Source organism: Miscanthus floridulus, chromosome 6 (assembly GCF_019320115.1).
Source record: "Miscanthus floridulus cultivar M001 chromosome 6, ASM1932011v1, whole genome shotgun sequence".
Taxonomy (NCBI): domain Eukaryota; kingdom Viridiplantae; phylum Streptophyta; class Magnoliopsida; order Poales; family Poaceae; genus Miscanthus; species Miscanthus floridulus.
In genome coordinates, this window is record NC_089585.1 from 107,094,868 (window position 1) to 107,116,514 (window position 21,647).

The window sequence follows — 21,647 nt, forward strand, 5'->3', positions numbered from 1 at the left end:
CTAGCACGAACTGGAAATGAAGTTAAATTCTATCATGATTCGTTATGAGCTGAGAGTGAAGCTTGGCTACATACCTCCTCTAGCGGCTACAGCTCAGTATCTCTACCACATATCTTTTCACCGATGTAAACTTCTCTAAAATCATACAAAACACTTTTCTAAATGTACCTGAAAAAATGTACCAAGAAACAGCCCACCTTAAATGAAAACAAAAGGACGAGATTCACCTGACCACGACTTTCTCTCACTCACTCAAATCCAACGGCCAATGTTCTTTGGATCGAACCTTCATCACTCATCCGCTCCCCCAGGCTTGACCGCTCCACCCCCACCTACGCGCGTAGACGCTTGTTCGATTCCCGTCCCCCTCCTATTTTGTTGCTTTTTATACTTTGAGAGATAAGAGAAGAAAAAAAAGGTTATTTGGATTGGCACCATTACAATTCTTAGAACTTTGAGATGTACCATTAAAATTCACCTATTTTGAGATTTACCATTATAATTCAATGTTTCACTGAGTTTTGCCATTTTTTACGTCTTCCAGCTGCTTTGGCCCACTGGCAGGCGTATGCGTACTGTTCGCTTTTCTGTATGGACGTATTTGCCCCTGTCCCGAAGTTGAAAGAGCCCTGCGCCCGTGGCCCCATCTCTCAGTCTGTTCTACTCCTCGCGCTCACTCTATCTCTCACTCTCTCGTCCTCCCAACGCGGCGACGGCAGCGGAACCCTAACCCTAGCCACCGGCGTCCTAGAGCCCGCGCCCGCGCCCGAGTCAACTGCCGCCGCCGCCCAACTCCACTGCCGCCCGTGCCCGAGCTGTCCTCCTGTGGCCCCATCTCTTGGTCTGTAGGCTCTGCTCCGTGGCTGCGCTGAACTTTTGAAGCCATGGTAGGGCAGTGGACTGGAAGCCTGATGAAGGTACCTTCGACGGGCTTGAGCGCGACGGCCAGCGGCAGAAGGGAGTGCCGTTATTGCCATGTTCCTTTGGTTCGAATCCAGTGCAAGCAATCGACGACAAAGGATCAGTGGTTTCTCACGTGCCGGTACAACATTAAGGTTAGGATTCTTGACATTGTTGACCTCACTGTTTCTCTTATGCTACTCTGGTTGATGCGTTTTTGTGTGCAGGGTGATCATACTACCTATGGCTTCATCTGCTCCGAGTTGCTGATTGAGGGTGTGTTTGGTTGAGCTGTGGCTGTGGGAAAAAGCTGTTGTGGGCTGTGAGCTGTGGGAAAGCTGCTGTGGGCTGTGAGCTATAGAAAAGCTGAAAGCTGTTTGGTTAAACAAGTATAAACTATACCTTCTATCTTTATCTCTCTTGAAACAACTATGGAAGAGCTTTTTATTCCACCAATTTCAAAAAGCAGAAAGCCAAAAGCCAAAAGCAGGGTCAAATCAGCTTTCAAAAATATACTACAAAAAAGTAGCTGCTTCTGAAAAAGCAGCCCCTTTGGTTGGGCTTTTGGCTTTTGGGGCCAAAAGCCAAAGCCAAAAGCCCAACCAAACGCACCCTGAGGCCTTAGAAGCAAAGGAACGCCGGTTGTAGACTGGTAAGGAGACATCAGCTGACTGTTATGTCGAGTTGAAGGAAGAATCGCAAGAGTTGAAGCAAACTATGGATAGTATTGTAGCTGATCTATGGAAACTGAAGGTCCAACCTGTTGAGCCGAAGCCTGAGCTGGACACGAAGAAATGCCATATTGTGCTTGATTATTCAGTTGTATCGCCAATTTTTTGGCTTTGTAGGTGTCCTGATTGATGCATTTGTTGTTGCTGTTATGTGGAAGTGAATAGTTAGAATGTGTGTTAGTCAGCTAATGTAAGTGTGGGTTAGCTAATGTGTGATTGTGTGTATGTATGTTATCTTGGAATTGAATTGAAATGAAATGTGTTCTGTTGAATCAATTGACATCTTGTGTTCTGAATACCAGATATCTTCTTTTCTTTCTAGAATCTTCGAGCATTAGATCTACTTCTTTTATTCTATGTTCAAAGCATTTTCTTGCCTTCAAAGCACTACTCTCCAGTTCTTGAATATGTGTCTTATGAGATTCCCGAGCTAATGAAAGCTCTTGCCTGAGTTTTGATATTATATTATCACTATTCTCCTTGTTCTTCTAAAGCTTAAGCAACTCCTCCTTTGTAGATTCTAACTGGTTGTGGTTCACTAGGACAGTCAGGCCTGAAGCACTGAGGAAGTTTGGAGAGACGGTGGAGAAATGCCTTGCAGAGTATGGTGTCGAGCGTCCTACCATGGGGGATGTGCTGTGGAACCTAGAGTTTGTGCTGCAGCTGCAGGAGGCAGGTCCAGACATGTCCAACATCGACAGTATGAATCATATCTCTAAACTCCCTTCAAATGCAAACAGAGTAAGCTCCCTAGATATCAGCACTACAAATCAAAGCCGTATGCCGATAGGGTACTCCGACATGTCGACAAGTAACGCCTTCTCATAGCTAATCAATGCAGAAGGAAGGCGAACTAGATAGAAGTGTTCCAGAGGCACTGAAAAATACAGAAGGAAGGTGAACTGGATAGAAGTGTTCGAGACACTGAAAAATGTTGAGTGATAGAAGTGTTCGAGACACTTATACAAAACTGAGCATAGCGTACTAGCATATCAGGTTCACAACCACTAAAATCAACATAACAGCATACCAGGTTCACAACCATACAAGGTTCCAGCATTCTAACTACAAGGTTCCAGGAATCCAACTACAATGTTACACAAACAACAAGATTGAACTGCTGATCTTACAAAAGCATACCAGTAGCAGCATACAAGTTCTCTTTTTATTACAAAAGCATATCATAAGCTGCTGACAAGCTCTAGTCTTCATAGACTAGCCTCCTAAGGCTACTAACAATAGTAGTAGGTGGGTCGGCTGTAGCCTTCTTGAGCTTCTTCTTGATGGGTGTCTTCTTCTTCTTTGGTGTGCCCTTCTTCTTCTTCTTCTGAACTTTCTATTTCTTGGCTTGGGAGGGACCAGCTGCATCTATTGGAGCTTCTTTCCTACATTTTAAAGGTGACATTACATATTGTGAAGTGAAAAACAATGAGATAGATTTAGTGCATAGAAACATACCTTTTGTTAGCCTTGTTCCTTGGTGGAGCTCTCTCACCATCTTATCCAATCTCTACCTGTTTGCAAGTTTTTGAAAAGTGGCCAAAATCTCCACATCTCCTACATTTGACCTTCTTTTTGGATGCCCTTTTCTCCAAGCAACCTCTTTGCCTTTGAACCTTCGGTCTTTCTGCTCCTCTGCCTAGCGACGGTGGATACACTTTGAATCCAAGTTCCACAATAGGCCACTATGACCTATCTGGGATAGGTTCAATTCTATCCTCATAGGTTGCCTTGAACCTAGCCACTAAGTAATACTCATGGATAAAGTCTTCAATTTTCACCCCTCTGTTGAACAGGATCCATGCCAAAGCATGTTTGTAGGGCTTCCCTGTCAACTGCCACTCCCTGTAGGAGCATTTATGGTTCTGCAAGTCAACTGTTTGTCTTTTCTGATTGTTCCACTCATCCAAGATGGTCACTTCTGCAATATCAACATCACTAACTGACACCTTGACCACTTTGAGGTTATTGCTGATCAAGTTGAGCTCCTTCATCACATTTGGGAGTATTCCATCTGTCCACTACCTAGCAAGCATCTTCCTAGTGTATCTCTTCTCCATGATCAGCTCTCTAATTCTATCAACTAATTCATGCAGTAGCAGACCTTTGAACTTCTTTATTTGTGCATTGAAGCTCTCTAAAACATTATTTGTCCAGTAGTCACACTTGTTGTTTTACAAAAATACACACCTGTATCAGATCCTATTGTGGGGCTCCTCAAGGTACTCAATGGCTTCAGGTGCAAACTCAAAAAATTTCTTCACGTGCCACTAAAACAACCCTTGTGTGTAGCTTCTAGCTGCAGGGTACAAGTGATCCGTGAACACCTCACCAGAATACTTCTTCAAAAAGTTCTAATACAAATGCCTCATGCACTCCCTGTTTTTAGCTTGTGGGAAGACAAACCCCACTACAGTCTCTAGTCCTTTACATGCATCTGTACATATAACAAGATTTGGAACATCTCCTACAACCTTATGCAGCTGCTGTAGAAACCATTTCCAATTATCTTCAGTTTCTGACTCAAAAATTGCATAAGCTATATGGTACAACCAATTGTGTCCATCCACACCAGTAGCGGAAGCTAACTGACCCCTATATTTACCATGCAAACAGGAAGCATCTACCCCAATAAAAGGTCTACAACTAGATAAAAATCCATCCACACATGGTCTAAGAGCAACAAACATCCTCTTGAATCTGTTTTTGGTGTCAATCCTCTCTAACTCTATCTCTACTAAGCTACCAGGGGATACTTTCTCAATTTGAGCAGCCCAATTAAAAAGCAACTAAAAACCCTCCTCATATTTACCATGGATCTACTCTAAAGCTACCTTCATACCTAACCATACCTTGGAGTATTTCAACTTAATGCCATAGTCACCCTCCAATTTGTCCCTACAGTCAGTTGCACCTTTGGTTGGATTCTTCTTCAGCCAGTCTGCCAACCTATCTGCATACCAACCTTGGGTGGCCATCTTCTCTTCTTTGAGTTTTGTGGTAGGACAGTTGTGTTCAAAAGGTAGCCTTTTGATCTACACAAACAAATGCAATAGGACATTAGTTGCATAAATAACAAATTTAATAAACAAACAACTCCAACAGTAATGACAAATTTACCTCTATTGTCTTGCCATAAGAATTTCTAGAAGCATGTATACGCTAAGGACATCCCTCTGCTTTATATTTGGCAATAAATCTAGTCTGGTCAGTTTGCAGATTAGCAAACTCAAAGCATGTCTTCACTGCATGATGCCTAATTGCCTTCCTGAATGCAACAATATCAGGAAAGAGCCCTCTCTTTTCACAATTTTGGGGTTTTCTGGATCATGAATCACATGGACCTCCTGTGGATCTGCATCATCAATCTCTACCTCAAGAGGAACACCTCCTTCAGCAGCACCAGAATCATTTGCATCAGCATTAGCACATGGTTGTGGGTGAGAACTGTTAGCAGCCTATGCATTGTTAGTGTACTGATGAGGAGGTACTGGCATGTACATTCTCTCATCATTGACACCCACATACTCCTCCTCATTATCAAACATGTCTGGCTCCCTGTCAGGCTCTAGTTCAAGCTCTAAAGGATACTCTGGTCCTTCATCTGGCTCAGCAGTAGGCTTGGTAGCAGGGCTAACAGGAGGATTAGGTTGCTCAGCAGGATCTAGAATAGGATTGTCATGCCTATTGGGATCTGGAATAGGATTCTCATGCTCAACAGGAGGAATCACACAAAGAGGCTCTAGGGTAGCAAACTCATCAACATCTGTAACTTTTCTTTCAAAAACTCCTACAACAACTTGGCAATGCATCTGATCCTTATACATTTCAAACACATCATTTAGCTGGAAGTCATTAACTAGTCTGACGTCTTCACACATCCTTTTGTCAAAGAACAACACACAAGGACTCTAGGTAGGGGACCATTTGAACTGATTGGTCTGATTGGTCAGGCTTTGCATCAGCAACTCAAAAGTGAACGATCCTACCTCCACATCCCATTTCATCACACTACCCTTCGTGTAAGCTTTCCTACCATTACTGTCTGTAGTACAAAAACCTTCAACTTTAATCTCTAAGGAGAACAACCGAACCCTAGCAGCAAACAATCAAGTCGCAAAAATACACTAGGGTCAGCGCAATTCCTCGACCTACTCGCATCGCTACTCAGACTCAAGAGATTGAAGGTTGGAGATCCATACCTCTCCTCGCCATGCTCCATGTCCGCAGGGTTAGCCATTGCGCTCAATGGAACACCATCGTGAGGTCGCTGGAGAGGCTCCAATCGTCTGGGATCCGAGAGGACAGCTCGGGCGTAGGCGGCAGTGGAGTTGGGCGGTGGCGGCAGTTGACTCGGGCGTGTGCTCTAGGACGCCGATGGCTAGGGTTAGGGTTCCGCCGCTGTCGCCGCGTCAGGAGGATGAGAGAGTGAGAGATAGAGTGAGCGCGAGGAGGAGAACAGACTGAGAGATGGGGCCACGGGCGCAGGGCTCTTTTAACTTCGGGACAGGGGCAAATATGTCCATACAGAAAAGCGAACAGTACGCATACGCCTGCCAGTGGGCCTAAGCAGCTGGAAGACGTAAAAAATGGCAAAACTCAGTGAAACATTGAATTATAATGGTAAATATCAAAATAGGTGAATTTTAATGGTACATCTCAAAGTTCTAAGAATTGTAATGGTACCAAATCCAAATAACCCTTTTTTTCTTCTCTCATCTCTCACAGTATAAAAAGCAACAAAATAGGAGGGGGACGGGAATCGAACAAGCGTCTGCGCGCGTAGGTGGGGGTGGAGCGGTCAAGCACGGGGGAGAGGATGAGTGATGAAGGTTCGATCCAAAGAACATCGGCGGTTTGATTTGAGTGAGTGAGAGAAAGTCAGTGGTCAGGTGAATCTTATCCTTTTGTTTTCATTCAAGGTGGGCTGTTTCTTGGTACATTTTTTCAGGTACATTTAGAAAAGTTCATGACTATGGTGGATAGTGTTTTGTATGACTTCAGAGAAGTTTACATCGGTGAAAAGATATGTGGTAGAGATACTGAGCTGTAGCCGCTAGAGGAGGTATGTAGCCAAGCTTCACTCTCAGCTCATAACGAATCATGACAGAATTTAAATTCATTTCCAGTTCGTGCTAGTAATGCTTGGCCGGTATGGCGCTGTGATTATTTGGTAGCGGTTGCAGCGCAGTTATGGCTACAGTACTATTCAGTTATTAGTTTTTGAGCCATAGCAGCTTCCTTCTTTACCGTATACTCCCTTGCGTCCCTAGATAAATCAAGAGTAAAATGCACCATAGATCCATTATCTTTTGGTCCTATATCACTTAAATTCAACATCTTTTAAAGTCCAGGTTTGGTTTCTTAAACTTATTATAATGTGCACTCTTCGTTTATGTTTGCTTTTTACATAAACCTCCCTCTATTTCTTTTTCTTTTGCATGCATATCTCTCCCTGACTCCCTGTTGTCCAGCTGTCCTCCGTGTGCGCTCTTTGGCTCACCGGCCATGCCCTACCACGCCGCCAGCTTGACTCCATGCCCACACACGTCGTGCTGTTGGCGTGTTGCCCGTGTCCCGCGTGCCCGCCCACTTTGTTTGGTTTCGGATAGGCGCAGCGCTGGCCGGCGTCCACCACATTTTTGATTGGTCACCCGATCGCCTCGCAGGCTGCCCTAGCGTCACGCGCACGTCCTTCATATCGGTCACTCTTGGTGCAGAGGTAGAAGAGCCTGTCATCCTCGCACGTGGAGGAGGGGGCACGTCGGGCCTAGGCAGGCACGGACGTGGACCAGCCGGCTGGCCGTAGCGCATGCCGACAACGGTCCAGTCAATATTTTTTTTGTTTGATCAAATTTATAGAAGAATACAATAATATTTATAACATCAAATGAACAAATTATGAAAATATATTTCATAGTGCATCTAATAATATCAATTTGGTGATATATATATTGGTGCATTTTCTATAAATTTAGTTAAATTTAAAAATATTTGACTTAGGACAACTCAGGAATTAATTTATTTAGAGACGTATGGAGTATATACTCCCTCGGTACCCTAATAGATGATTTTTAGGTCTAGACGTATGAATTGAGGAGAAATAAAATATGTAATGTATAGGTAATGAAAAGGAGGAACATAGAGATATATTGAAATAAATGATTTTTTTAGGTCTAGACGTATGGAGTATATACTTAATAATTTAATAACCTAGTAAAATATTATGCATAAAAGTTATATGTATAACTTAATAATTTCTCAAAAATAAAAGTTGCAGAAATATTTTTTTCTTGGAAAGAAAAGTTGTGGGACTGCTCATGGTTCGCTGGATTTGAACGAGGGAAGTGGAATTGGGGACTAGGGAGCCACGAAGGCATAGGGAAAGGCTGCAGTGGAAGAGACAAAAATTTATAACAATGAGGGGGTATTTTGGTAATAAAAAAGTAGATGAAACAAACGCTTCGCTCTTGAATATTAGGTAGAGATAACCTGAAACCAAAGGTCGTGCGAGGTGGGGGAGAGGATGAGGTTGCGAGAGGCGTGGCTGCGATGCCGTGCCGGATCTGGGCGCCGCGATGGAGGGCGAGGGCTACGTCGTCGGCAAGGCGGCCGCTACGGATGGGGAGAGGGACCCAGCCGCTAGCAGCGACGATCGTCAGGATCTCGCCACCCCACCGAGGACACGGCGCTGGCCGGATCTAAAGGTGACCTCGACGGTGACGGCAGACGAGGCCGCGGCACCGACCTAGGCACCGGCCAAGATGAGTTCTGTCCACTGAGTCCGGGTGGGAGGAGCTGCGATGGGTGGCGCGCAAGCTGGAGGCGACGTCGATGTGAATCTCTCCTCCTACACGCACCTCGCCCGCGATGAGCTGGACGCCCTGGGAAGCGGGATAGGCTTCGGGGTGGCCCGTCGGCTCACGCCCCATGGTCTCCACATCGTTCTATTCTCCCGCGACACCTCAAAGGGCCAGGATGCGGCAGGGAGGATCCTGGCGGAGGCTCCTGATGACGCGGCCGTCATCGTGGAGTCTTGGCAGCGCAGACGTGATGACGACGCATCAGTGGAGGCCTTCGCGGCCTGGGCGGTGGAAAAACAATGGACGACGCGCCGTCCTCGCCGCTTCCACCATGGTATGTGTCTGAACCCGCCCGCTCAAGAATCTCCAATCCATTCGTCAGTTTTTCTCGTGTGGCAGAACCGCCTAATCTAATGCCTCTCAGGAGTGCTTGTCTTCCATTAGACACTAAGCACCCAAAGAAGAACACTAAATTACTCGGTTCCGTCGGGCACACCCGAGGGGAGAACCCGAAAATCCACATTTTCGCCATTCGGATCACAAATGAGAGAATAAAGCTTACATCATTCTTAACCATTTCTTACATCACTTTTAGTACAACATCAGAGTATAATATTTATTTATTATAACAACGGAATGTAATTATATTATCAGAGTTATGAATAACTTAATGTAACAGCGAAATATAAACATGTTAACAAAGTTATGACAATTTAAGTTGACAGTGGGATGTAAACATGTGATCAGGATTACAGCGGAAATAAATATCTATTCATTACATGTTGAAGTATTAATATATAACAACTATGACAACAGATTATAAACTTTCATTTATAAAAACATTTGGTGAGAGTTGTAAATAACAACTACGATCGCAACGTAAAGGAATCCTCGCTGAGCCCACCAGGAGGTATCCACACACACGAGTCAGCTTTAGCCTCCACCTATCACCTGCAACAGGGGGAATAAAACCCTGAGTACTCAATTATACTCAGCCAGACTTATCCGACAGGAGAAAAGAAAAGACTCCAAGGATATGCAAGGCTATCTGGCTTGTGGGTTCATTGCATCTACAGGAAGCATTACTAAATGTGCGTCCTTATATTCGGTTTTTATTAATAGCCGCATTGGTTCATTTACTAACCATTCTATGTAAGCACCTGTGCTACTTTCGAGCAGGTGATAAGCAATCAGATTTCCTTTTTCCATCTTTCATCTTTGGTTCTTACTACGGTACTAGGCATAAGACAAGCTATACCGACTCGGCGGCGATTCGTGAACCAATGTCCCCAACTGGGTACCCCAAAAACACACGCCCCGCTTGTACCCAAGGCACAAGCAGGACCAACCCATCAGTCTCCTGTCCTGGGGTCCTAGGTCCGCGTCCAAACTGGGACTCCAAGCCCTTGCCCCTGAGTCCCGGACTCAGTGCGGTGCAAGGACCTCCTCCACCAAAAACAAAACCCTGATAGTCGGTCCAAAAAGAGCCAGAACCCATAACAAGAGAGCAATAAGTCTTCCAAGCGCCCATACACAAGTATGTGCTCGGGATAATAAATCTGTGACTTGCCTCGATGGCTTATGCAACGACCGGTCCTTAACCGACACAGATAGGGAAAGACGGTGTAACCAAGCTATGCCCCGTATCCACGACAAACACAACTTCTTACACCCACCAATACCCAAACCATATCCCTGCCCGGTCACCATTTTCCTTTCCACCATTTATATTTTCCAAGTGGTAATAATACAGTAATATATTTCCTATCTCTCGCGAGTGACAGGCAATCACTTGACTTCTACCGGAGACCTGTAGCATAGCAATCTACACGATCCTATCATACTAGTAAGACTCATAGGATAAAGATATATATATGCAAGTGGGTTTCATTCAACTCCTTAAAACTTAATGCGCAATTATAATTTAAACTGTAGAAAAGTAGGGGTTATGCGCCGGGGCTTGCCTGGGTAAGATATATTAAAAGTTGGTATCTGCAACTTTAGATCATCCACTATCAACTGAACAGAAAGTCCATTGCATCATCTCCTAGAGCGAATACCATGACACTATCTTCGGATTCTCAATCATCCTTCAATTGATCCGTTGCTCCGTCATCGTACCTATATGATATGCATTGATGCAAATGCACAGATATAGATAATCAACGACAGCCGAATATGCTTAGAAACCCGATCACGCCTCACAAGCTAACGAGATAGCTCGAACGCTGGTCTACGTATCCCTGTTGTCGCATAAGGCGTTATTAAACTCAAATCGTTTCTTTATTTTATTCTATCAATTTAATCTTTATTCGCAATAGGACATCATTATCTTTTTAGCAAACTAATTATTCCAGAGCTACAAAAATTACAGTGAGCACCTAATATTGCTAGGGATCTACTGTAGAAATTTTAGATCCAACGCTATTACCAATTTACCACGGAAATCCCTACAAGTTTATATTTTACAATATTAAGTACCTTAAATTAATTATATAGCTTCCAAGAATATTATCGAACTATGTGAACAAAATATACTAATAGGTAGATCTTGATTTTATAAATCTAATAAAATTAGTTTCATAATTTTTGGATCACTACACAGATTTATATTGATTTTACAGTTTATTTCCGAGACTTAATTAGAAAATGTCTATATAACAAAAAGGGTCGGCGGCTATCTATTCGGCCCAACTCGAAAATCCGCGCACGCCTGGCCTAGGCGCGGCGGCAGCAAGCGCGGGCGGCACAGTCGGCCCAACGCGCGCGGACGACCTAGGCGGGCAGACGGCGTGGGCAGCGGCCCAGACAGGGGCGCACTTGGCCCATCACGGGAACGGGTGCGAGCGGCCCAGCGCGACATGGCCCAACTCGCACGTGCGTGGCCCAGACAGCAGTGATGATGACAATTTTGTGAAACAGCCCCTTGCACTTTCCCTAATCGCACCGAGATCCACGAGCACTATTCAAACTAGTCACATATTTACAGTAAGGGCCCTCTATAAATTTCCGTCTTGGATTTCTTACCCTCTTCTCATCCTCAAAAACAGAGGACACGGAGCAGAGGAGCAAGGGAGCTGAGGAGCTCTGGCCGGCGGAGGAGTTGCAATGGTCGCTATGGCCGGCGAGGGCGTCTGGTAGGGCGGCTGTGCCGCTGCGGGGCGTGGTGACTAGCGCGGTGGACTCCTCGGCACCGGGCGGACAAGGCGCGGTGCACCGGCAAAGGTGGCCCGGCGGCAGCGGACCAGCCACGGCAACACGGGCAACAGCGGGGTTGAGGACGTGGCCAGCGCGGACCAGGGCAGAGCCATGGAGGTTTGCGTGCGCACGCGCATGCGTGGTCGGCGATGGGAGTGCAGGCGCGCTTGCGATGGAGGCAGATCGACGGCAGGCGCGGCCCAGCGGATGCCATGATGGAGCGACGCGAGTCCCGGATGAGGCATGGCAGGGCGCACGCGGCCGGACGTGGCACGGCAGCCCGGTGGTGGAGCACGGGCGCGCGGGCATGGCGCACGGGAGGGCGACATTACCAGCAGTGGCCGCGAAGGCGAGTAGCTATGGCTGGCCGGCAGCCAGGCGGTGCGAGGGCACAAAAAGGCAGCGCGAGGAAGAAGAGGAGGACGTCGGTGCTCATGGAGGAGCGGGGATGGCAGCGCGGTGGCCGAGGAGCGAGCAGGGGAATGGCGCTACTGGCACAAGCAGCTTGGCATGGGCGCGCTGCGCGTACGGCGGTGGGGAATCGGGCGGAGCAGCGCTGGGAGCGAGGTGGAGGCACGCGCGCGGCTGGGCGACGTGGGCGTGGACCAGCAGAGGAAAGAGGGGTGGCCGGGAAGACGCAGTGTGAGAGAGGCAGCGGCCGGAGGCAAGAGCAAACGCCAAAATGCCAAGCGTCGTGGTAGGCGAGGAAAAGAAAGAGGGGCCTTGTGGCAGAACCGCCTAATCTAATGCCTCACAGGAGTGCTCGTCTTCCATTAGACACTAAGCACTTGAGGGAGAACACTAAATTACTCGGTTCCATCGGGCACACCCCAAGGGTGAACCCGAAAATCCACATTTTTGCCATTAGGATCACAAATGAGGGAATAAAGCTTACATCATTCTGAACCATTTCTTACATCACTTTTAATACAACATCAGAGTATAATAATTATTAACATAACAGCAGAATGAAATCATATTATCAGAGTTATAAACAATTTAATTGAACAACGGAATATAAACATGTGATAAGAGTTATAGCGGAAATAAACATCTATTAATGACATGGTGAAGTATTGATATATAAACTACGACAATAGATTATTAAACTTTCATTTATAAAAGTATTTGGTGAGAGTTATAAATAACAACTACGATCGCAGCGTAAAGGAAATCCTCGCTGAGCCCACCAGGAGGAATCCACACACAAAGGTCAGCTTTAGCCTCCACCTGTTACCTACAACTGGGGAAATAAAACCCTGAGTACTTAATTGTACTCAGCAAGACTTACCCGACAGGAGAAAAGAAAAGACTCCAAGGATATGCAAGGCTATCTGGCTTGTGGTTGTATTGCATTTGCATGAAGCATTACTAAGCGTGCGTCCTTATGTTTGATTTTTATTAATAGCCGCATTGGTTCATTAACTAACCATTCTATGTAAGCACCTATGCTACTTTCAAGCAGGTGGTAAGCAATCAGATTTCCTTTGTCCATCTTCCATCTTTTAGTTCTTACTACGATGCTAAACCGTAGACAAGATGTACCAGATCGCTTGGCGATTCGAGAATCAATGCCCCCAGCTGGGTACCCTAAAAACACACGCCCCACTTGTACCCTAGGCACAAGCAGGACCAACCCATCACTCTCCTGTCCCGGATGTCCAGGTCCCCGTCCAAACTAGGACTCCAAGCCCCCGCACCCGAGTCCCGGACTCAGTGCGGTGCAAGGACCTCCTCCACCAAAAAGAAACCCTAACAGTCGGTCCGAAAAGAGCCAAATCCACGACAAGAGAGCAACAAGTCTTCCAAGCGCCCATGCACAAGTATGTGCTCGGGATAATAAGTCTGTGACCTGCCTAGAGTCTCATGCAACGAACGGTCCTTAACCGACCAGACAGGGAAAACAGTGTAACCAAGCTATGCCCCGTATCCACGGCAAACACAACTTCTTACACCCACCAATACCCAAACCATATCCCTGCCCGGTCACCATTTTCCTTTCCACCATTTATGTTTTCCAAGTGGTAATAATACAGTAATATATTTCCTATCTCTCGCGAGCGACAGGCAACCACTCGACTTCTACCAGAGTCCTGTAGCATAGCATTCTACATGATCCTGTCATACTAGTAAGACTCATAGGATAAAGATATATATGCAAGTGGGTTTTATTCAACTCCTTAATATTTAATGCACATATATAATTTAAACTGCAGAAAAGTAGGGGTTATGCATCGGGGCTTGCCTGGGTAAGATATATTAAAAGGTTAGTATCTGCATCTTCAGATCATCTACCATCAACTGGATAGAAAGTCCATTGCATCAGCTCCTGGAAAGAATACCCTTACACTATCTTTGGATTCCCAGTCATCCTTCGATTGGTCCGCTGATCCATCACCGTACCTATATGACATGCATGCGATGCAATGCAAGGATGTAATTAATCAACTGCAATCGTGACTCATAAAATATGACGTACGCCTCTCGAGTTAACGGCTAGTTCTCACGGCGACCGTACTTAGGCTACACATACACTTTGTCGGATAAGGTGTTATTTCCCAACAATTACTTTAGTTATATAAACCCAAGGTGTTTCTTTATTCCATTCTATCGATTTAATCGTTATTCGAAATAGAGCATCATTATCTACCTAGCAAACTAATTATTATTGAGCTACAAAAATTACAGTGAGTAGATAATAATATTAGTAGTTTACTGTCAAATTTTTAGAGTCAACACTATTGCCAATTTATCCCGGAAATTCCTACAAGTTCATCTTTGAACAATATTAAGCATTTTAAAATAATTATATAGCTCCCAAAAATATTGCCAAACTTTGTGAACAAAATATACTAACAGATAGAGCATGATTTTAGGAGACTAACAAAACTGGTTTCGCCATTTTTAGACACCTACACAATTTTATTTCAGTTTTGCAAGTTAACTAGAAACCTATATTAGAAAAGCATTTATAAAAATGGAAAGACCGGCGGTAATCAAACGGACCAGCTGGCGCGGCGCGAATGGCGGCCCAGACGCGCAGACAACCGGCCCAGGCACAAGGCGGCCCAGTGAGGCACGGCACGGCCCACCATCCAGGCGCGGGCCAAGCGTAGGCAGCGGCGCGGGCGGACGGTCAGTGGCAGGCCAGCCCAGCGACAGGCAGGCCGCAGCCCAGCGAACCGGCCCACATGGTCCGACGATGACATAAATGCGATGAGGCCCTCGAGTTATCCCCCAATCCATTGCGGTTCAGAACTATATCCTATAGATTCAGTTACCAACTAGAAAAGATAACTAACTCAATGTATCTCTGTATTTAGTGCATGCAGCATATGTATATTAGCCTATACGTCGCTCTGGATGACTGGAGCAAATACAAAGACTGCTTGCTTGCGACTATTAAGCGTGTGTACATCACCATCAGTTGCCACCAACAAGATCAAAGCTGATTCCGTCCTAGCCCTGATGAAAATTTGATCACCACTGCGCCAACAGCTAGCATATAGCACGTACGGCTACATCGCTCTCAGATGTAGATGATAGGTATATGCGGAAGGAGATATAGCAACTAGCAGCAGCACGGGTGGCCGGTGTAGCTAGCTAGCAGGCATGGACACGGGTGACTCACAGAGATTGTCGATGACGAGGCCGCCGTCGTCAGTGGATCGGTGGAAGAAAGCGCGGCCCTTGGAGAGCGGGTAGTAGTACCCCAGCCCTGCCGCCAAGCAGCCCACACGAACACCACGGGCCGCCTCGCTGCATGATGCTCCTCGTCGTCGTCCTCGTCGGGAGGCGGGCGCTCGGACGGGGCACGTCAGCCTGGCGCTCAGCTACGGCAGCCGCGGGAGCTCGAGGCGGCAACGGCGCACACGGAGGCGGAGCAGCAACGTGGGCTTCGAGCGCGGACGGCGCTCCAGGCGCAGCGTGGAGCTTGCGCGGAGGTGGGGGCGGCGCGGACGTCGGCGAGTAGACCAGGAGCCGGGCGCAGCAACATGGCACGGGCTTGCCTTCGCGTGCAGTGTTCGGCACCAGAGCAGCGGCAAGTGGAGCGGGGAAAAGGGCGGCGGCGCTGCTGCTGCTGGGTGCGAGGAGATGCACGGCCACGACGAAGCCGCCAGACCACGGCGGAGTCACGCACGTGGGCGCACGAGGGGATTTGGGCGGCGATGACGCTGCGTGGCCACGACGGCGCTGCAGCCCAGTCCAGCGCGGGCTCGGATGATGGGGTGGCGCAAAGAGGAGCGCGGCCACGACCGGAACTAGGCGCGGGCAGCGCGGGGGCCGAGGAGTGGACCAAGGCGACGCGGGCGCTGTCAAAATGGGTGCTTGCTCGGCACAGACACAGTCCGAAGACAGTCCGGCCGGCAGCAAAGGCAGAGGAGGACAGGTCTGCTGCAGCGGTGCTCGGCTGCTTGCTGTAAAATGCAATGACTGCTGGTGCTAAAAAAAATGGAAGACAACAGACAAAACTTAGGCCTGCAGGATGAGACGTTAGCTTTTTCTGGCCTATCTCTGAGCACATGCATGCAGCTCCACGCTACTCAGGGGGTGTTTGGTTGCCCCTCCTAAATTTTAGTCGTTGTCCCATCGAATGTTTGGACACATGCATAGAGTATTAAATATAGACTAACTACGAAACTAATTACATAGTTTGCGACTAATTTGCGAGATGAATCTTTTGAGCCTAATTAGTCCATGATTTAACAATGGTTTGCTACAGTAAACATGTGCTAATGACGGATTAATTAGGCTTAAAAAATTCGTCTCGTGGAGTACTGACGGATTATGTAATTTGTTTTTTTATTAGTATCCGAACACCTCATGCAACATCCTTCCGACACACCTCCTAAATTTTAGTAGCTGGATCCAAACACCCCCTCACTCACGAGAGCTGGCTTCAGGCGATAGCAAGGACAGCGCGACGTGGCCGGCAGTGGCATTCATTGCAGTAGAGAAAAAGAGAGGGAGAGAAAGGCCGGCCTGGCTCAGCTTGGCAGATGAAAATGAAACAAGCAAAGGTGGACAGAGATGGACAGAGGCAGCACGACATGGTTAATAGTTCGACGGGACAACGGAGGCAGAGAAGAGCAAACGCGAGGAAGCAACGCATCTGGCCTACTGCGCTCGTCCAGGACAGCAGCAAGCAAACAACGTGAGGGTTCGGCCAACACCATCAATAATTATTTCCTGCAAAAGTTCATACTTCGCACTAACCCCTAGCGACAAAATATTTAGGCGTTATTTAATTACTTTGCTCAATATAGTTTGCTAAAAATGGCATTTTAAACCTAAGCTTAATATTTAAATTTTAAAATCCGAGAAACTCGTTCTGGAAATTTTTCCTAGGCCTAAACCGCGGTGCTAAATAAGATCGTAACACCGGGGTATTACAGGCCTGCTGTTGCCTGAAGGCTCAATGGTGCTGCGGTATTGAAAGGAAGAGGCAAGGGGACAGCAGCACGAGGATCGTACATGTCGTACACATGTTGGCACTGTGGACCCATCGGAAGCTGAACACAGAGACAACAGCAGCAAGTTGACTTCAGCACAGAGACAGACAGCGACAGGCCAGGACGATCAGAGGCAGAGCAAGCGAACAACGTGAGGGTTCGGCCAACCCCATCGACGCAGGGACAACGCGGCGCGACGCGAGTAATTCGGGTGACCATTCAGAGCAGGGAAAACAACACCATCGTACCGGCGAGGCAGGTGGGACGAGTGGCCAGTGGCACTCACATTTTTATTTCTATTTCGTTTTTAAGTTTTGAACTCGATTAACTTCCACCAGTAATTATTTCCCGCAAAAGTTCATACTTCGCCCTAACCCACAGAGACAAAATCTTTAAGCATTATTTAATTACTTTGCTCAGTATAGTTTGCTAAAAATGGCATTTAAAACATAAGTTCAATATTTAAAATTCGAGAAACTCGTTCTGGAAATTTTTCTTAGGCCTAAATCGCGGTGCTAAATAAGATCGCCGGGGTGTTACATCTCGAACCTAGATTTCCTCTTCCAGCAGCCACGGCACGGACCATGGTGGTGACCATGCGGCCGGTGCAGCATGCTGGACGCCACCATGAAGCAACGTGATGTAGGTCAGAGCTGCCAGCAGGAGTGAATTTAAGTTGTAGGGCCGTTGCAAGCACACAAGGATCTGACTTTGCCATGGTAGTCACTGGTAAGCAAAGCGGGCTGCTTGACCAGCCAATAGCGCACACCACTTGCTCGGCAAAAGTCCTCAACGCCAATAGTTGGGTGGGAAATTGTCTTTGAGTTTCAATGGTTCTTTTCTTTATTTCACTTTGTTAGTTTTGAATGCTTTGACTTTGTGATCATCTGTTATATATTTTTTCCTTAACGATTATATTTGAACTGCTTATTTATTTAGGTTCTTGGTGAAGATGGAATCTTGGAAGAGCAGATTTTAAATGTTCTGGGGTCCAGTAAGACTTGCTTGTCCTCCTCCCCCAACAGAAACACACATACACCAGTCAGTTCCATCTGATGCTACTCTTACCAGTTCTTTTCGATCTTCAAATGAACTCAGGTAGTGTGATTATATTGATAGATTATATTGACTGTATCTTAGCTAAGTTCTCATATGAGCTATATCACTGCACATATATCATAGGGAAGAGGAAATAGTGGCAGATCACCACTGATAGAGCATTGTCGCCTCCATTGCAACGGAACAACGGAACTCTTTCGCATTTACAGACCAGGTATTTGTTTTGCCAGCTGTCATTATTTTAAATCCATAAATAGAATTGGTTACTCTGTTGCTGAACCCATCGTCATATGTTTCAAATTGTGAGTTTAATAAGTGCAGTTGTGTACTTGTGGTTGGTGTCCCTTATGCTCTGAAATGATTTACACGAGAAAACCAAATGGTGGTCGTCCCCCATTGATGACTTCCACGAAAAAACAAATGCTCATAAACAACATGTCAATATAATCCGAAAATTAACCTATATTTTTATTATTAGAACTATTTCTGGAGATTTTTTTGTGGCGTCTAACATGGCCGTAGCGTCCAATGCTACCCAAAGGTACTATAATTTTTATACGTACTATAGTTTTTATATTCTTATACATAATACGTGTGCAACTGAATGCGCCCAATATTGTGAGATGCAAAGGAAATGCTACAAGAGGCACCATTAATAATTTCAAACTATTCATGGCTCAAGTTAATTTTTCCCTTCTTGTGTAGGTAGATCCATAGATGCAGATGCTATCTCCTCTTGCATTCTTGTTCTTAATGGAAAAAAACTAGCTGTGGGGGAAAGAATCCTTATAGACATCGAAACACACTGTAGGAAGGTAAGGAACTAGCAATGCATCCATTATCATTCCCGGTTTCTTTTCATATTCACTGCATTACTGTTGCACAAACATATTAATTGTTTCCTTTCACACTATTTCTCTTAGAGAAGTTCTGTATATTTAATGAGGTTTGATTGTTAAAATTTTGGTCAAAAAAGCTCAATCTTGATGAAATTTGAGTAAATACAATCCTGGTTAGAAGCTTATATCATATATTTGACGCACAGATTTTGTAGCATATGTACGGCGCCCTCCAACAAGTGTGGCGCTGGGTACCTGAAATTTGGTAGGGGATTGGATGATTTAGATGGTTTTTTCAGCAATTTCTTATGTGCTCCTATCTTAATCACCTATTTTTTTCATGTTATGGTGTACTTGCAGGCGTTCAAGTTGAAGTACTCGGTGTTGACCTGGGAAGGAGCAGAAGCCACAAGAAAGTGATTAAAACTGAAAATTAGGTGTCTATAAATATTTCACATGAGATTTCCTGTTACATCGTATGAGATTTTTCATGAAATAATATAATAATCTTGTAAGTTTGAATTGCTCATGTTTCTGTGAATCTTGAATCTATCTCATTTTAGACCGCGTTTGGTTGTTATTTTGTGTCACCTAAAATGTCACCGTGGCGTTAGCACATGCAATATACTATTCAGTTAGATGAGAAAATTTGTGTTTTATTGTGTGCAGTCAGTCAAATGGATAACAAGCGGAGGTTTAGTCTATTGGAGGATGATGGCAAGGTGTTGATCCAGGCAAACCAGGGGCACAATATGTTCTCTGCCCGAAATTTACTCCACTAAATACTATAGTTGTTTCTACAAAGCAGCATGCATTTCGCATGTTCACTTTTTCCTTTTAACTTTGCGTAAGATGGAAATGTTTTCTGTAGAATATTACAACTTGCATTCCTATAATTTTAAGAGATGTAATATTCTTCCAAACTGGAAGACCTTCAGTGTTTAGAGTTCAGACTATGTCTATGATGGTTTGCTAGGTATTTATTTGTTGAACTACTTCATGTTTCAAATTTCTTTCACATACGGGTTGAATGCTTTAAGCATAAAAATTGATACTGATATTTGATACTATCCGTACCATACACAATTATGTTTCCATGTTGTATCAATACCATACACAGTTATGTTTCCATGTTGGACTTTTCCATACTCTGACATAACCTTCTTTAAGTGATCCTTTATAAGTTTTGTTTTCTCATAACATTATGAGAACAGCAAGGCAAGATAAACAGATGTTCAAAAACTGAGTTAGGCAAGGTAAATATCTCATGTTTGCGGTGTTGACTGCTCTGTAGGTAAATTTTGGTTTATTCAAAAACTGAGTTAGGCCTTGTTTGGATGTTATCGGATTCAACTTAATCCATATGTGTTGGGGTGGATTGGAGTGGAATTTAGTTCAAGTTCCACTCCTATCCACCCCAACACATGTGGATTCATAAGGATCCAACTACATCCAAACAAGGCCATAGGAATATCTCGCCCAGTGGCATCTAGGTCAGTCAATTCCATTAGTTTATTCCTTGCCGGGAATTTGAGAAGCTTCAGGGTGATGGTTAATGACGCCTATTGTGCTGCTCGGAGATTTGAAGATGGAACTGCAGTGTTTAGGGAAATGTGGAAATTGCTGGGAGATTTGAAGATGCATCTGCAGTGTTTAGAAAACGTGGGGATCTGCAGATGCAGTTGAACCATCGACATTTATATTTATCACATAAAAACTTGGATTTTATATTCTATTTGTTTATGCTTTGTGAAAACTCATGTAATATTGATGATTGGTTACAAACGGAGTGCTGCGAATATCATGTTCAAAGTATTTTTTTTGCTAGCCCGAGCCTTGTCGTGGCTCGCTTCTGAGGATGGCCACGCCGTGGAGCCCCGCATCACAGCTGCTGGCTGCGAGCGTCGCAGCTGACGCGGGGATGCAGCGCCGGGGCCGTCGTGATTGTGGCCTTGCAGAGCGGCACCGGCCCCTCGGAGCCATGCGTCTCTGTTGCTGCGGCACCTCCACCCGCGAGCAAAACTCATGGCACTGAGAGCAGAACCCACCGTACCGAGATGTGTAATAGCGTAGATGTGATGAGTGTTTTCAGCGGTTTTGCAAGCATGGGGTATAGAGACAAGGAAAATAACTATACAAATGACAATTATTTGCAATGACGTGAATACACCAGTGATACAAATAATTATGTGCATAGGAAAATACTATTTTTAGGTTTTTACCGTAGCGTAACACGGGCACTATACTATTTCTATAATATGTTGAAAATGATGCAATGAATTGGAATCTCTCTTAATTTTTGTTGTACTCTATTTATATCACGGAATACCACCGGAATTTAGTTGTTTTTATGTGTAACCCTCAATGAAGCCGTGGCGTTAGCACATACACTATACTAGTGGCATATAACAAAAGGATGATCCTAGAAACTGCTTCATTAATGCTGGTGAAAGCGCTCAAAATTAGGGATGAAAGTGTAAAAAGAATATTACTACATACGCCTTGGTGTTTTATTGTACTTTTTTGGAAAGATAGAAACGAAAATAGAAGCTGAAAATTTCTATCTTTCAAAAGAATATTGTACTTTTCCGACCACTGTAACGATTTACCGGTTTAGGACACGAAAATTCCCATCGATATTCTATAATTATTTTGCCTATATCT

General features: G+C 45.2%; 1 long non-coding RNA gene across 4 annotated transcripts; it reads left to right on the forward strand.

Moving 5' to 3' along the window:
- Window positions 1–8,628: 8,628 nt before the first annotated feature.
- On the forward strand, window positions 8,629–19,991 carry LOC136458955 (uncharacterized). 4 transcript variants are annotated; one of them, XR_010760100.1, is made up of 8 exons: window positions 8,629–8,768; window positions 17,653–17,814; window positions 18,025–18,183; window positions 18,268–18,358; window positions 18,850–18,959; window positions 19,199–19,248; window positions 19,344–19,494; window positions 19,653–19,991. It is a non-coding gene; the product is annotated as an uncharacterized lncRNA (long non-coding RNA). The 4 variants fall into 4 exon arrangements; XR_010760102.1 differs by lacking the exon at window positions 19,653–19,991 and having other exon boundaries at window positions 17,653–17,891; window positions 19,344–19,646; XR_010760099.1 differs by lacking the exon at window positions 19,653–19,991 and having other exon boundaries at window positions 19,344–19,646.
- Window positions 19,992–21,647: the final 1,656 nt, after the last annotated feature.